This window comes from Bufo bufo, chromosome 8 (genome assembly GCF_905171765.1).
Source record: "Bufo bufo chromosome 8, aBufBuf1.1, whole genome shotgun sequence".
Taxonomy (NCBI): domain Eukaryota; kingdom Metazoa; phylum Chordata; class Amphibia; order Anura; family Bufonidae; genus Bufo; species Bufo bufo.
The window spans coordinates 199,405,766-199,421,135 of record NC_053396.1 but is presented as its reverse complement, the minus strand read 5'-3'; the positions used below and the strand labels follow the sequence as shown (position 1 = coordinate 199,421,135).

The following is a 15,370-nucleotide window of genomic DNA, read 5'->3' as shown; positions in this document are numbered from 1 at the left end:
CTATTTTTATGGACTGTCTAGAAATTTCTGGACGGTTGGCAACCCTGATCCCTTCTCTGTACTTATCTCTATAATGAGTACAGGAAGGATACATCTACCCTCCTACCGATCCCCCCTTCATCCAACCAACCATATATTCATCAATTCGTCCATCCACCCATCAGTCTTTATATCAAAATATCCATGCATCAATCCATCCATACATCTAACCAAGCAGAAACCAATCATCCATCCATTTATCATCCATCAATTTATTTACCATCTAATGATCCATCCATCCAACCAGCCAGCCATCCTCCATTTCACCCATCCAATCATGCATCCATTTACCTTGTTCCTAGAACGGCAGCATTTGGGCGATGTCTCGCCTCTTTCTGGCTCCTCTGCCTCAGAGGACAGAGGGTGAACACGGTTGTTCCGCAGAAGTAGTTTGATCTGTGGTGGAGAGAGGAAAACAGAATTTATATGCAAGGGATAGGCTACATGGTTAAAACAGCCCCCATGACTATGTAGGGGCAAGCTTCACAGACTCTCAGAGCTCCCCTTAAAGGCCATAAAACAGCCCTCTTTGCCTATCTAGGAGCTTCACTGAGGAAAAGTCTGCATCTGCATAGACTCCCTGAGCCTCTCTCATCCCAAGACTGGATAGAGCCCTCCAGTACATGTCCATAGCTCAATATACTGGTAAGAACTCATTACCAGCATTTACTGGGAGCTGTAAAATGCCGATAATTACCACCAAAATTATCTAGACAAGAACTGCCAGCCTTAAAAAAATCTTAGACACATCGATTTTTTGCACAGACACAGTAAAAAAGTTGCCTATTTTTATGGACTGTCTACAAATTTCTGGACGGTTGGCAACCCTGATCCCTTCTCTGTACTTATCTCTATAATGAGTACAGGAAGGATGCATCTACCCTCCTACCGATCCCCCATTCATCCAACCAACCATATATTCATCAATTCATCCATCCACCCATCAGTCTGTATATCAAAATATCCATGCATAAATACATCCATACATCCAACCAAGCAGAAACCAATCATCCATCCGTCCATATATCCGTTTATCTATCATCCGATGATCCACCCAGCCAATCATCCATCCATTTACCTTGTTCCAAGAACAGCAGCCCTCAGCTCTACTTGACTCCTCTCCTTGTGTCTCAGAGGACACAAGGTAAATACGGGCACGCCGAGGTAGTTTGTTCTGTGGTGGAAAACAGAATTTAGTGTCAGTGAAATACAGGGACATATGCAAGGGGGACTATATCTACAATGCTGCCATAATTATTCATACCCCTGGCAAATTTTGACTTAAAGTTACTTTTATTCAACCAGCAAGTAATTTTTTTGACAGGAAATGACATAGGTGTCTCCCAAAAGATAATAAGACGATGTACAAGAGGCATTATTGTGGAAAAAAAAAACATTTCTCAGCTTTTATTTACATTTGAGCAAAAAATACAAGATGTTCCGCACTGTGGAAAATCTCAGAGGATGTGGTCAGAAGCCAAAAGTGACACCTGTGCTGGCCAGGAGGATAGTTAGAGAGGTTAAAAAGAATCCAAGGATCACCACCAAGGCCATCCTGGTGCATCTGGGCTCTGCTGGTGGCAATGTCTCAAGGCAGACAATCCAACGGACACTGAACACTGCTAAGTTCCACTTCTCCAGATAAGGCACACAAAAGCTCTTCTGAACAAAGAAGAAGACTTTTGGGGTCTTCTGTGTTATGGTCAGATGAAACAAAAATTTTATTGTTTGGTCACAATGATGTTTCCTTCATTTGGCGTAAAAAAGGAGAAGCCTTCAACCCAAAGAACACCATCCCCACTGTCAAACATGGTGATGGGAACCTAATGCTTTGGGGGTGTTTTTCAGCCAATGGACCAGGTAACTGTGGCGTGCCAGATCCGCAGGGGCTACACGTGAGGTGCACGGTGGGCCGATGAGGGGCCAATAATAATACAGTTCATCGGTTTACTCACGGTTAGCAGAAAGCCTCCCTGGGCCAGCAGCACAGTGATGAGGAAGACAGCACGAAATCCTCCGGGGCACACTCTGTGGTAGGGAAGCACCAGCCTACATGGAGGTCGAGGTGCCCTCGATGACAGTGGTGTTTAGGGTGCTTGTGGCGGCTGGGTCCCTTGGTGGTATTTGTCGTGACGCCAGTACCGTTAATGGTGGTACAACCAGTTGTAGTAGTGTTGAAGAATGAAGTAGACAGTGGTAGGATACAACTCACAACTTTTACTGTGACTGGTTTTAGTTGTGGCATATACATCCAGACAGAATACAGTCTTTTGCTCTTTAGAGGAATTCTGTTGATCCACTGTTAATAGGTTTGGCTGGGTTTTGACTCAGGCTGTGGTTCTGTGTAGGTATTTCTGGTAGGTGACTTTGCTTCAGGTCCCTTTTAAACCAGAGTAATTTGGTGAGGATGCCCATGGCTAAAGTATCCCTCACCTGGATCCCCAAAGGTCTTTGATGCCTGGGTAGTGGCTTTTATCCTTTGGTTTTCAATCTTTCCTGGCTTTACTTTTCTCCTGAGCAGACGTGCTAGATCTGCACTCTCTCAAACTAAACAGAAGACTGACTACAGATAAGACCTGAGCTGGGCTGGATATCCCAGAGTGGTGCTATCCCCATCTAGTGGTGGGATGTATAAATTACACTAGACCAGCCTATGAACAGGGATACAACAGGTGTTGTAATACAAAATGACATGCAATACGATAATGCAGTTTCACAGTAATTTTGCAGTGCCCACGTGTCCTTAATGGGACGCTGCAGAACCTAATCACAGTAAACAGCACCATGAAAAAAGAGCAATACATGAGGATTCTCAACGACAACATCAGGCAGTCTGCAGAGAAACTTGGCCTTGGGCACCAGTGGACATTTCAGCATGACAATGACCCAAAACACACAGCAAAAGTGGTGAAGAAATGGTTAGCAGAAAACAACATTAACGTTTTGGAGTGGCCCAGCCAGAGTCCAGACTTGAATCCAATTGAGAATCTGTGGAGGGAGCTAAAGATCAGGGTGATGGCAAGAAGACCCTAGAACCTGAAAGATTTGGAGCTCATTACTAAAGATGAATGGGCAAAAATACCTGTGGAGACATGCAAAAAGCTGGTCTGCAATTATAGGAAGCGTTTGATTGCTGTAATAGCCAATAAAGGCTTTTCTATTGATTATTAGGGTATGAATAATTTTGGACTGGACACTTTTTGCTCAAATGTAAATACCGTATTTTTCGCCCTATAAGACGCACCGGCCTATAAGACGCACCTAGGTTTTTGAGGAGGAAAATAAGAAATTTTTTTTTTTTTTTTTAAACCAAAATGCTTTATTTTATTTTTCAAAAGGTTGTTACAATAGTACATCATAAAAGAAAACCATCACATATTTCTTGTATCCAGTGTAATTACAAAAGTACAATTATACCATTAATACCATTACTCTATTGCTATCCCTGAGTATGATTTGTTTAATAGCGACAGGGCATCCATCACATATTACAACCCTTTTAAACGACAGCTTTATTTAGTGAGTCTTAAGAACTACCCCCCCAACACATGCTACCTCCTCTCTCCTTCCTGAGTTTTCAATTATTATTATCTCACAATAGGGCACCATAGAATGCTTAAGTTGTATGTCTCATTCATTCACAAAGCAGGCTGTTGGCATTATTGTTCAATGAACAACGAGTTCCATGGATCTGATGGATACAATTTCAGAAACCATTCCGTATGTTGGAATGGCCGCACTACCTCCCTCACTTCTTCTGCTGAAAGAAATGCCGCAATATATGGTCTCCACTTCCCAAAGAATGCACCCGTCAATTTGGTCTTCTGATATTCTGCCTCTATTTTCTCTAGGTTTAGGCATTTTTTCATGTCATTTAGTGTTTCTGATATCGAAGGTGTGTTTTCTTTCAACCAATGTCTTAGTAGACTTCTCTTAGCTGCTAATATTAACATATGCAGTATTGAGGGAAATTTTCTTTTGCTTGTGTTTTTTCGTCTATTGAATAGAAATAAAGTTGGCTCTGTTGGTAGCATCACCTTCATTCTGTGTCTAATCTCGGATATCGGACGATTATAACAAACAAAGAAATCCCTCAAAGGAGTTGCTACGCAACTATTGACCAAAATTTAAAATTTTAACGGCCACTAGGACCACGCGTATTTTTGCAACTCCTCTGACTGATATTATAAAACGCAATTTTATTATATTTCTTTTAAAACCAACATAATACTTGGGAACAAAAAAGATGAGAGGAGATTAAAACTTTCAGGAGTGACAGTCACAGGATAAGTGGCCAGTATTTCTGTGTGCAACTTTTGTCCAAACCTCGGACTTGCCTACATGTTTTTTCAAATCATTGATATAGAGTCTCTCAATCCCGAGACCCATCTATATCGCCCTGTCTTTTCTCCTGTCTAAAAACCAGCAACCTGTATCCCTACATGTTTCGCCGAGCCTGTCGGCGTCTTCAGGGGAAACTATCAGGTGAGTGTTGGGGGCGGGGTCAGGGCTTTTTAAACCTTCCGGTTTACTTTATTGTCCAATCCATTTTTTAGGGGAGGGGGAAGCTGCCGATGAGTGTGCGCTGCAACCACATCCCACCAATAGGTGGGTGCCCCGTCTCGCTGACTGTGGGTGTATACTACATGGCCGGGCTGTTGACGTCACCTCATTCACCTCCCGTCAGCCAGCCCGGTCATATTGGTGATGTCATTGCCTGTGCGCCCACATCTGTCATTCCCTGCGTCCTGCGGCTTCACAGTAGTGTTGTGCGCATGCGCAAGAACTTTTTCTCCATTACGGCTGTCAGCTGGATCTGCGCATGCCTGCGAACATAGCCTCCGACAAGATCAGCAAGATTTCCTTAAAGCTGTGTGGGTAACTACTCGTGAGATGGTCAATATGGATAACTATTGTATATTTCTTATTTTAATCGCCACTTCTCTCTTCTATATCAGAGGTTCACAGCAATTAATAACCTCTGGACTTATAGAGACCCTCTTTTTAGATTTAGGTTATAGATATGACTTCTATAATCCCCAATTAGTTCTGATTTTAATCACCAGGGTTGTGATTATGATGGTTATGCTTTATTGTCGTTTGATAGACACCGTTTTATCCTAATATTTTATATATATATCTCCATTGTTATTTTTGACCATATAAGTTGTAATTGTACTTCCCTTATTTATAGCTGTTCTCTATTCTCTATTTTTTCCCCAGGTTTCTCAACCTCCTCCTGTCGGATGCCTTCCCAGACGTAAGTATTACTCATATCGGTTTATATCCTAGTTGTCTCTACTACCCTACTGTTTTCAACTTGCTTTTAACCCATCCCTGAACGTCCGCACCCCAATTCTTTTTCTCCCTCATCTCCCTATAGGGATGGTTATTTATTTATCTATTTATTTTTTATTTTTTATTTTCTTTATCTTCATATTTATTCTCATATGGGAAGGAAAGAATTTTTATTTTTTATTTTATTTCATTTTAATGCTCCATGTTTTAAATGTCATTCTCACTAAATCCATTATATATTGTATTCTGGATGATCCATTTGGCCTTACAGAAAGGAAGCAAAGGTGAATCCTTCATTTAGCCCATTCGGGGCAAGAGAATGGAGACGATAAATCCACTTCGTCTCCTCTTGTTGAAGCTTGCGGTCAATACTGCCCTGTCTGGGAGATACCCCGATCTTCTGTATCCCCCAAATTTTTAGTCCGTTTGTTTTGCCATCATGGCATGTTAGTAAATGCCTAGAGAGGGGTGTCTCTTCATTAGTGTTTAATACACTGAAGTGCTTCGAGATCCTCCTCCTTAATTCCTGAATGGTTTTCCCAATATACATCTTTTCACATTCACACTGTATACAGTAGACCACCCCCGAGCTCTTACAGTTGATGAATTCTCGTATTTTGTATGTTCTGTCATCATAAGGGTTTTTAAATTCCTTCTTTGGAGTCATGAATTTGCAGAAACTACAGGCTCCACACGGGTAGGAACCCGTGGTCTTAAGCCATGTAGTTTTGCTTTTGGGAATTCTTTGAAAGTGGCTCCTGACTAGCATTTCCTTCAAATTTCTGCCCCGTCTGTATGTAATGCTTGGATTTTTGGGTAGCATCTCTCTCAGATCCTTATCCGCCTTCAGGATGTGCCAGTGTTTTTGGAGAATCTTGTATACCCTAGCATCCTGTACGTCATAGGTCCCTATGCATCTAATGGTCTTCTCATCATCCTTTTTCCTGTTATTTAGGAGTTCTTCCCGATTTGTATTGACGGCTCTGTTGTACGTTTGATGAAGGACCTTTTTAGGGTAACCCCTCTTTCTAAACCTCGAGTATAGGATGTTGCTTTCCTTTTGAAAGGTCTCTTCGTCAGTACAATTCCGTCTGGCCCTCAGGTACTGGCCTACGGGAATACCTCTCTTTAATTTTGGTGGGTGATAGCTCTGCCAATGAAGAAAACCATTAGACACTGTGGGTTTTCTATACACTTCTGTTTTAATTTCTCCTGTCCTGTCCAGTGTAATTTTTAAATTGAGGAAATTAATGCTCTCCGACTGTGTTTCTACAGTGAATATCAGACCTAGATCATTTTTATTTAATCTTTCCGTAAATTCTTTGAATGCATTGAACGAACCATTCCAAAAAATCAAAATGTCATCTATAAATCGGCCCCAAAACAAAATACAATCTGTGAATAATGTGTTCTCCTCTGTGAATACGAATTTTTCTTCCCACCACCCAAGGTACAGGTTTGCGAAGCTGGGCGCGCAAACCGTCCCCATTGCTGTGCCGTGCGTCTGTAAATAAAAAGTGCCATCAAAAACAAAATAATTGTGAGTAAGTAAAAACCGTAACAATTGTATAATTAAATCATTGTGCTGATATAGATGTGTGCCCTTTGTATATAGATAATGCTTCACTGCTTTTATCCCTTTTTCATGTTCAATACTCGTGTATAAGGCCTCTACATCGAGGCTTGCTAAAAGGATATTGGGGCCTAGCTGGATGCCATTTAGTTTTTTGACCATGTCTAGCGTGTCTTTTATATACGATGGTAGAATTTCGACGAAAGGTCTGAGAAAGTGGTCTACATAAGTACTAATTCCCTCACACAGACTGGAATTGCCGGATACAATTGGTCTTCCTGGGATTGGATCCCGCTTTTTGTGTACCTTCGGCAAGGCGTAAAAAGTGGCCGTCGTTGGACATGTGTTATACAGTATTTTAAATTCATCTTTTGAGATCAAATTGTCCTCTTTGGCCTGCTTTAGAAGAGACTCGAGTTCTGATTTAAATTTGACAGTTGGGTTTGACTCCAATCTTTTATAGGTCTTCCGGTCATCTAGCAGTCTTCTGACCATCCCTACATAGTCCTATTTGGTCAATAGTTGCGTAGCAACTCCTTTGAGGGATTTCTTTGTTTGTTATAATCGTCTGTTTGAAGGGGCTTATTCGCCCAATCTCACGAAGGACCCTAAAATAATTGATCCAGGATAAATACTGCCCTGCTGGGAAACCCTTGTTTAATGGCTGTGATCCCAATGAATAGCCATATGTAGAGCTGATGAATAACCGGATTGAGATGGCAGGATTTCTTTCTAGCCAATTGAATAGTCAGGCCTTTCTCTCTGAAGCGAACATAGTGTTCTCCAGCGATAATCTCCCTTTGAATTGTCAAGATATATCCCAGGCATTCAAAGAGATTAATAAAACCTATAAGAAATATATTAGATCCATTTGGGAGGTTACCAGTCTGGAGACATACCTCCAACAAAAGATAGTCTACAGGGGTATGCGCATACGGATCACTCCTAATGCGCACCAAGATGATGTAGAATTTGTCAAGGGTTGGGAGGAGTTACTTACGGAGAATTCTCTCCGGATGCAACTGTATATATGTGAATACGAGAGAAAATTACTAACGAGAGTAGCTGCACAGTTAGAGAAGGAGATAGGTGACATTCAGATATTTAAGACACAACCTGAATTTCCCTCACTTGAAACCAGACTCCAAAAGAACATAGAAAGTGCACAAAGTGAGATTAAAGAACGTAAGCACAAGAAATACCTGAGAGATAAAAGGGATTTTGAAACGGGGCATATATATAATAACAAAAATAGTAAGAACCCCTATTTTTCTAGGAGAACGGAGCAAAGGGACTATACTGATATATCAGAGTCTGAGATATCTGAATCAGAAGGAAGTGGTAGGTACCCCTCTAAAAATAGTGGGAAAAAAAAGAATAGATACCATCGGGGTGGATATCAATCCAAAAAATACCCACAAAATCAGGGAGCAACTGGGGGACCCCACACCACTGAAAAATGGCAAAACCCAGTGCAAGGAAATCGGATCGCGGGTGCCCAGGAGCAAAATTTGCAGGTGGCATTGTCCTCTGCATCATCTGCATTCTGATTTCCATTGGAAACTGGTGCACACGGAAGTACAACACATATGACAGTTCAGAGTACCCCCGCAATACCACCGTCTTTTTTAGTCCCAGGGATCCAATTGAGAGACAGAGACAAATGGGGCTACAATATGCCGAAGATCTAGAGTGTGATCCGGCTCTACAGATTATCAACCTGTCTGGGATTGACCTAGATCCCCAGTATGAATTATTACTGGGAAAAGGCCTCTCCTTTACCCCTACACCAGGGTTCAATTGTTTCTCCTGGGTAAAGGATGTTAACCTCTTTGCTAGGAAGCTAGCTTTACATAAAGAATTTAAAGAGAGAGAAAGACAGGATCCAGGTAAGAAAGAACGAGAGGCCCTGATGATCTTGGAGGAATTATCAAGAGAGGGTAGAGGTGAGGCCCCGAATTCCATAGCCCCTATGACAGATATGGGACCCAGATCCAAATACACCCCTCCGTTTTCAGGATTTGCCAGTGTGGAGACTTTTGTCAATTTGGTCACAAGGGACCTAGAGTTGATTAAGACAAAAAAAAGTGAGGTTGGCAACAATTTGACGAACGAAGAAAAGGCTGCTCTAGCAGATCTGACCAAGAGAGATGAAATAATAATCAAAGCCTCTGATAAAGGAGGAAACATAGTGTTACTTAAACAACAGGACTATGTAGGGATGGTCAGAAGACTGCTAGATGACCGGAAGACCTATAAAAGATTAGAGTCAAACCCAACTGTCAAATTTAAATCAGAACTCGAGTCCCTTCTAAAGCAGGCCAAAGAGGACAATTTGATCTCAAAAGATGAATTTAAAATACTGTATAACACATGTCCAACGACGGCCACTTTTTACGCCTTGCCGAAGGTACACAAAAAGCGGGATCCAATCCCAGGAAGACCAATTGTATCCGGCAATTCCAGTCTGTGTGAGGGAATTAGTACTTATGTAGACCACTTTCTCAGACCTTTCGTCGAAATTCTACCATCGTATATAAAAGACACGCTAGACATGGTCAAAAAACTAAATGGCATCCAGCTAGGCCCCAATATCCTTTTAGCAAGCCTCGATGTAGAGGCCTTATACACGAGTATTGAACATGAAAAAGGGATAAAAGCAGTGAAGCATTATCTATATACAAAGGGCACACATCTATATCAGCACAATGATTTAATTATACAATTGTTACGGTTTTTACTTACTCACAATTATTTTGTTTTTGATGGCACTTTTTATTTACAGACGCACGGCACAGCAATGGGGACGGTTTGCGCGCCCAGCTTCGCAAACCTGTACCTTGGGTGGTGGGAAGAAAAATTCGTATTCACAGAGGAGAACACATTATTCACAGATTGTATTTTGTTTTGGGGCCGATTTATAGATGACATTTTGATTTTTTGGAATGGTTCGTTCAATGCATTCAAAGAATTTACGGAAAGATTAAATAAAAATCACATTAATTTCCTCGATTTAAAAATTACACTGGACAGGACAGGAGAAATTAAAACAGAAGTGTATAGAAAACCCACAGCGTCTAATGGTTTTCTTCATTGGCAGAGCTATCACCCACCAAAATTAAAGAGAGGTATTCCCGTAGGCCAGTACCTGAGGGCCAGACGGAATTGTACTGACGAAGAGACCTTTCAAAAGGAAAGCAACATCCTATACTCGAGGTTTAGAAAGAGGGGTTACCCTAAAAAGGTCCTTCATCAAGCGTACAACAGAGCCGTCAATACAAATCGGGAAGAACTCCTAAATAACAGGAAAAAGGATGATGAGAAGACCATTAGATGCATAGGGACCTATGACGTACAGAATGCTAGGGTATACAAGATTCTCCAAAAACACTGGCACATCCTGAAGGCGGATAAGGACCTGAGAGAGATGCTACCCAAAAATCCAAGCATTACATACAGACGGGGCAGAAATTTGAAGGAAATGCTAGTCAGGAGCCACTTTCAAAGAATTCCCAAAAGCAAAACTACATGGCTTAAGACCACGGGTTCCTACCCGTGTGGAGCCTGTAGTTTCTGCAAATTCATGACTCCAAAGAAGGAATTTAAAAACCCTTATGATGACAGAACATACAAAATACGAGAATTCATCAACTGTAAGAGCTCGGGTGTGGTCTACTGTATACAGTGTGAATGTGAAAAGATGTATATTGGGAAAACCATTCAGGAATTAAGGAGGAGGATCTCGAAGCACTTCAGTGTATTAAACACTAATGAAGAGACACCCCTCTCTAGGCATTTACTAACATGCCATGATGGCAAAACAAACGGACTAAAAATTTGGGGGATACAGAAGATCGGGGTATCTCCCAGACAGGGCAGTATTGACCGCAAGCTTCAACAAGAGGAGACGAAGTGGATTTATCGTCTCCATTCTCTTGCCCCGAATGGGCTAAATGAAGGATTCACCTTTGCTTCCTTTCTGTAAGGCCAAATGGATCATCCAGAATACAATATATAATGGATTTAGTGAGAATGACATTTAAAACATGGAGCATTAAAATGAAATAAAATAAAAAATAAAAATTCTTTCCTCCCCATATGAGAATAAATATGAAGATAAAGAAAATAAAAAATAAAAAATAAATAGATAAATAAATAACCATCCCTATAGGGAGATGAGGGAGAAAAAGAATTGGGGTGCGGACGTTCAGGGATGGGTTAAAAGCAAGTTGAAAACAGTAGGGTAGTAGAGACAACTAGGATATAAACCGATATGAGTAATACTTACGTCTGGGAAGGCATCCGACAGGAGGAGGTTGAGAAACCTGGGGAAAAAATAGAGAATAGAGAACAGCTATAAATAAGGGAAGTACAATTACAACTTATATGGTCAAAAATAACAATGGAGATATATATATAAAATATTAGGATAAAACGGTGTCTATCAAACGACAATAAAGCATAACCATCATAATCACAACCCTGGTGATTAAAATCAGAACTAATTGGGGATTATAGAAGTCATATCTATAACCTAAATCTAAAAAGAGGGTATCTATAAGTCCAGAGGTTATTAATTGCTGTGAACCTCTGATATAGAAGAGAGAAGTGGCGATTAAAATAAGAAATATACAATAGTTATCCATATTGACCATCTCCCGAGTAGTTACCCACACAGCTTTAAAGAAATCTTGCTGATCTTGTCGGAGGCTATGTTCGCAGGCATGCGCAGATCCAGCTGACAGCCGTAATGGAGAAAAAGTTCTTGCGCACGCGCACAACACTACTGTGAAGCCGCAGGACGCAGGGAATGACAGATGTGGGCGCACAGGCAATGACATCACCAATATGACCGGGCTGGCTGACGGGAGGTGAATGAGGTGACGTCAACAGCCCGGCCATGTAGTATACACCCACAGTCAGCGAGATGGGGCACCCACCTATTGGTGGGATGTGGTTGCAGCGCACACTCATCGGCAGCTTCCCCCTCCCCTAAAAAATAGATTGGACAATAAAGTAAACCGGAAGGTTTAAAAAGCCCTGACCCCGCCCCCAACACTCACCTGATAGTTTCCCCTGAAGACGCCGACAGGCTCGGCGAAACATGTAGGGATACAGGTTGCTGGTTTTTAGACAGGAGAAAAGACAGGGCGATATAGATGGGTCTCGGGATTGAGAGACTCTATATCAATGATTTGAAAAAACATGTAGGCAAGTCCGAGGTTTGGACAAAAGTTGCACACAGAAATACTGGCCACTTATCCTGTGACTGTCACTCCTGAAAGTTTTAATCTCCTCTCATCTTTTTTGTTCCCAAGTATTATGTTGGTTTTAAAAGAAATATAATAAAATTGCGTTTTATAATATCAGTCAGAGGAGTTGCAAAAATACGCGTGGTCCTAGTGGCCGTTAAAATTTATAATCTCGGATATCATCTTCTCCCAAAATTTTCCAGTCTCCGGGCAGGACCACAGACCATGCAATACATCCGTATTCTTCTGTTGACATTTTGGACAGTGCGTGATCCTGCCCGTGTTCACGGTTCCCTGATCCCCAGGGGTATGAAAACCATATATTGCTTTATGTATTATTTTGTATTGCGTCTCCCTCCATATTTCGTTACTTACCCATCTACATACTTTGTCCCATTCCTCCATTATGTCCCCTGGGAGATTCAAATCTGAGAATTCCTTGGCCCACCCTTTGAAAAGTGACTTATCTCCCTGCCGTGAGACTCTTTCATTTATTGCCCCGTATATGTGAGCCAGCGAAGATACTGATGTTTTTGTTCCAATCAGGGAATCAAAGGGGTTGGTTTTCCTTTCATTTGTAATATCTTGTACTCTGGGTCTCAGAAATGCTATCAGTTGATGATATGCTAAAAAGTGTGATTTCGGGATGTTGTATATTGTTTGTACCTCTTTAAAGTCTAAATATCTGTTTTCTTCTTTGTGCCAGAGGTGTTTCACTTCTTTTACCCCTAACTCATTCCATTTTGCAAACTGCTTATTTATTGAGAATGCCTTAAATTCTGGGTGTGACCACAGTGCCATATGTTTAGATATAGTTACCGGTAGTTGGTATAATTTTCTTGTTGCCTTCCATGCAGCTATGGAGTCCCTCAGTAGCACACTATCTTTTACCGCTTTAGGCATGGCCGAGTATTTTGTGTGTAATATGGCGTTTAAACTCCAGGGTTTGACCATTTCTGATTCAAGATCTACTACTGAATAGTGTGACGAGCCCTTTAGCCAATCCATATTGTGCCTCATTAAGCTCGCCAGGTTATACCTAATGATATCTGGCATGCCTACGCCTCCATTGCTTCTAGTTCTTGTCAACTTGTTGAATGCAATTCTGGGCTTCTTACCTTGCCATATGAACTGTCTAAACTCTCTATTGAGTTTTTGTACGTCTTTATGTTTAATCAGTATTGGGAGCGTTTGCATTGGGTAAAGCAGCTTGCTAAAGCTCATCATCTTTATAAGGTGACAACGTCCTAAAAATGACAGGGGTAAATTCCTCCAAGTTTTCAATTCTGCTATAATTTTATTTATTAAAGGGGGGTAGTTTAGAGTATAGAGTTGATCTGGTGTTTTCCCTATTTTAATTCCCAAATATGTTATTGTTTGTGAAGACACTACAACTTTTTCTGATTCCTTTGAACTAACCCTCCTATGCGCTAGAGGGGACAGATCTAACAGTTCACATTTGGATTTGTTAATTTTGAAACCTGACAATTTGCCAAAGCTTTCAATCTGTTCCAATACTTTGGGTACATCTGTCCGGGCTTGAGATAAAAATAATAATAGATCATCAGCATATAATGATTGTGTCATCGATGCCTCCCCAATCTTAATTCCTGAAAAATTCTTATGTGTTGCTAACTTCCTGGACAGCGATTCTAGGGCTAGGTTGAAAAGTAATGGAGATAATGGGCAACCTTGCCTCGTCCCTTTCTGTAGCTGAAAAGGTTGTGATATGTATCCTGGCTGTGGGATCTTTATACAATGAAGAGATGTATGTTCTGAAAGGGCCTGTTAGCTTCATATGATCTAACACTACATTGAGCCATTCCCAGTTTACGTTGTCGAACGCTTTTTCGGCGTCAATTGCTAAAAAAGCTGGATCTGGGTACTTATTTGGTGAAGTTTTAATGACATCTAATATTGCTAATACTTTTCTAATGTTATATACTGCTGATCTTCCCATAATAAAACCTGTTTGGTGGCGCGATATCAGTTTTGGCATTACCTTTGAAAGCCTATCTGCCATTATTTTTGATAGGTATTTTATATCATTATCAATTAGCGATATCGGGCGGTAGGAGGACGGCAAAGTTCCATCTTTTCCTGGCTTTGGTAATACTTTTATATACGCAGTGTTCATGTCCGCTGGTATGGGTGAAATCTGTAATATTTGGTTATATAGTGTTGTGAGAATGGGAGTTATTTTGGGGGCCATTATTTTGTAAAATTCATTGGTGTAGCCATCTGGGCCTGGGGCTCTACCGTTCTTCGCCGATCGTATGGCATTTAAAACCTCTAGTTCTGTGATAGGTTGATTAAGTTTGGACAAGTCATCTTCTGATATTCAATTTAGTAATGATAGATATTCCTGTACATTTTCCCTACAGGCTTCCTGATTTTTACATTTATTCTCATATAAGGATTTATAAAAATCGCGCAGGATTTCAATTATCTCTTTTGGGTCATGGCTCACTGTACCTTTTGAGTTTTTTAAAAGGGGTATTGATGATGCACATCTTAGGCCCTTAGCTAGGTTCGCCAACATCTTACCTGACTTATTTCCATATTTGATCAAGTGAGCTTCTCTCTTTAGGCCATAATATTCCTCTTTTTGTTTTAACCACTTTTCATATTTGTTTTTGGTTGCTAACCACGTCTGTCTGTTCAGAAGAGATGGATTTGCTTTAAATTCTGTATAGCTCTTCCATAACTCCTTTGACAGATCTTGTAATTTAGATTGAATGGATTTTCTTAAGCTTGTGGTAAATTTCAAAATCTGACCTCTCATGACTGCTTTCCCTGCTCTCCATATTAAGTGCGGATCTCCACTTTCTGAATTAGTATCCCAGTACTCTATCCACCAATGTGTGAGTTTTTCTGTAAACTGCTCATTTTGAGCTAGATCCGAGGGAAATCTCCATATATAGTCGCTGCCTCTGGGTACAGTATCCATCATGTCCCATATCACCGGCGAGTGATCAGATATGGCTAAATCCCCAATCTCTATTGTCGACGTTTTCTGCAGTGCATTTTCCGACACAAAAAAATAATCAATTCTCGACCAAGAATTATGCACTGCAGAAAAGTGGGTAAATTCCCTTCCTTCCGGGTAGAAATATCGCCATACATCAGTAAGGTTTCTAGACGGCATTACCTTTTGGAGTATTTTGTCCCGGTGTCTGGGGATTACTGCCTGCTCCCTATGTGTCTT

The 15,370-nt window shown here is 41.0% G+C and overlaps 1 long non-coding RNA gene across 1 annotated transcript in view; it reads right to left on the bottom strand.

Annotated features, from left to right (window-relative positions):
• Window positions 1-368: 368 nt before the first annotated feature.
• LOC120977852 overlaps window positions 369-15,370 on the bottom strand; it is a 37,833-nt gene continuing 22,831 nt past the window's right edge. The window contains exon 3 of the long non-coding RNA XR_005773977.1: window positions 369-435. This is a non-coding gene — a long non-coding RNA (uncharacterized LOC120977852). The remainder of the gene's footprint in view (window positions 436-15,370) is intronic.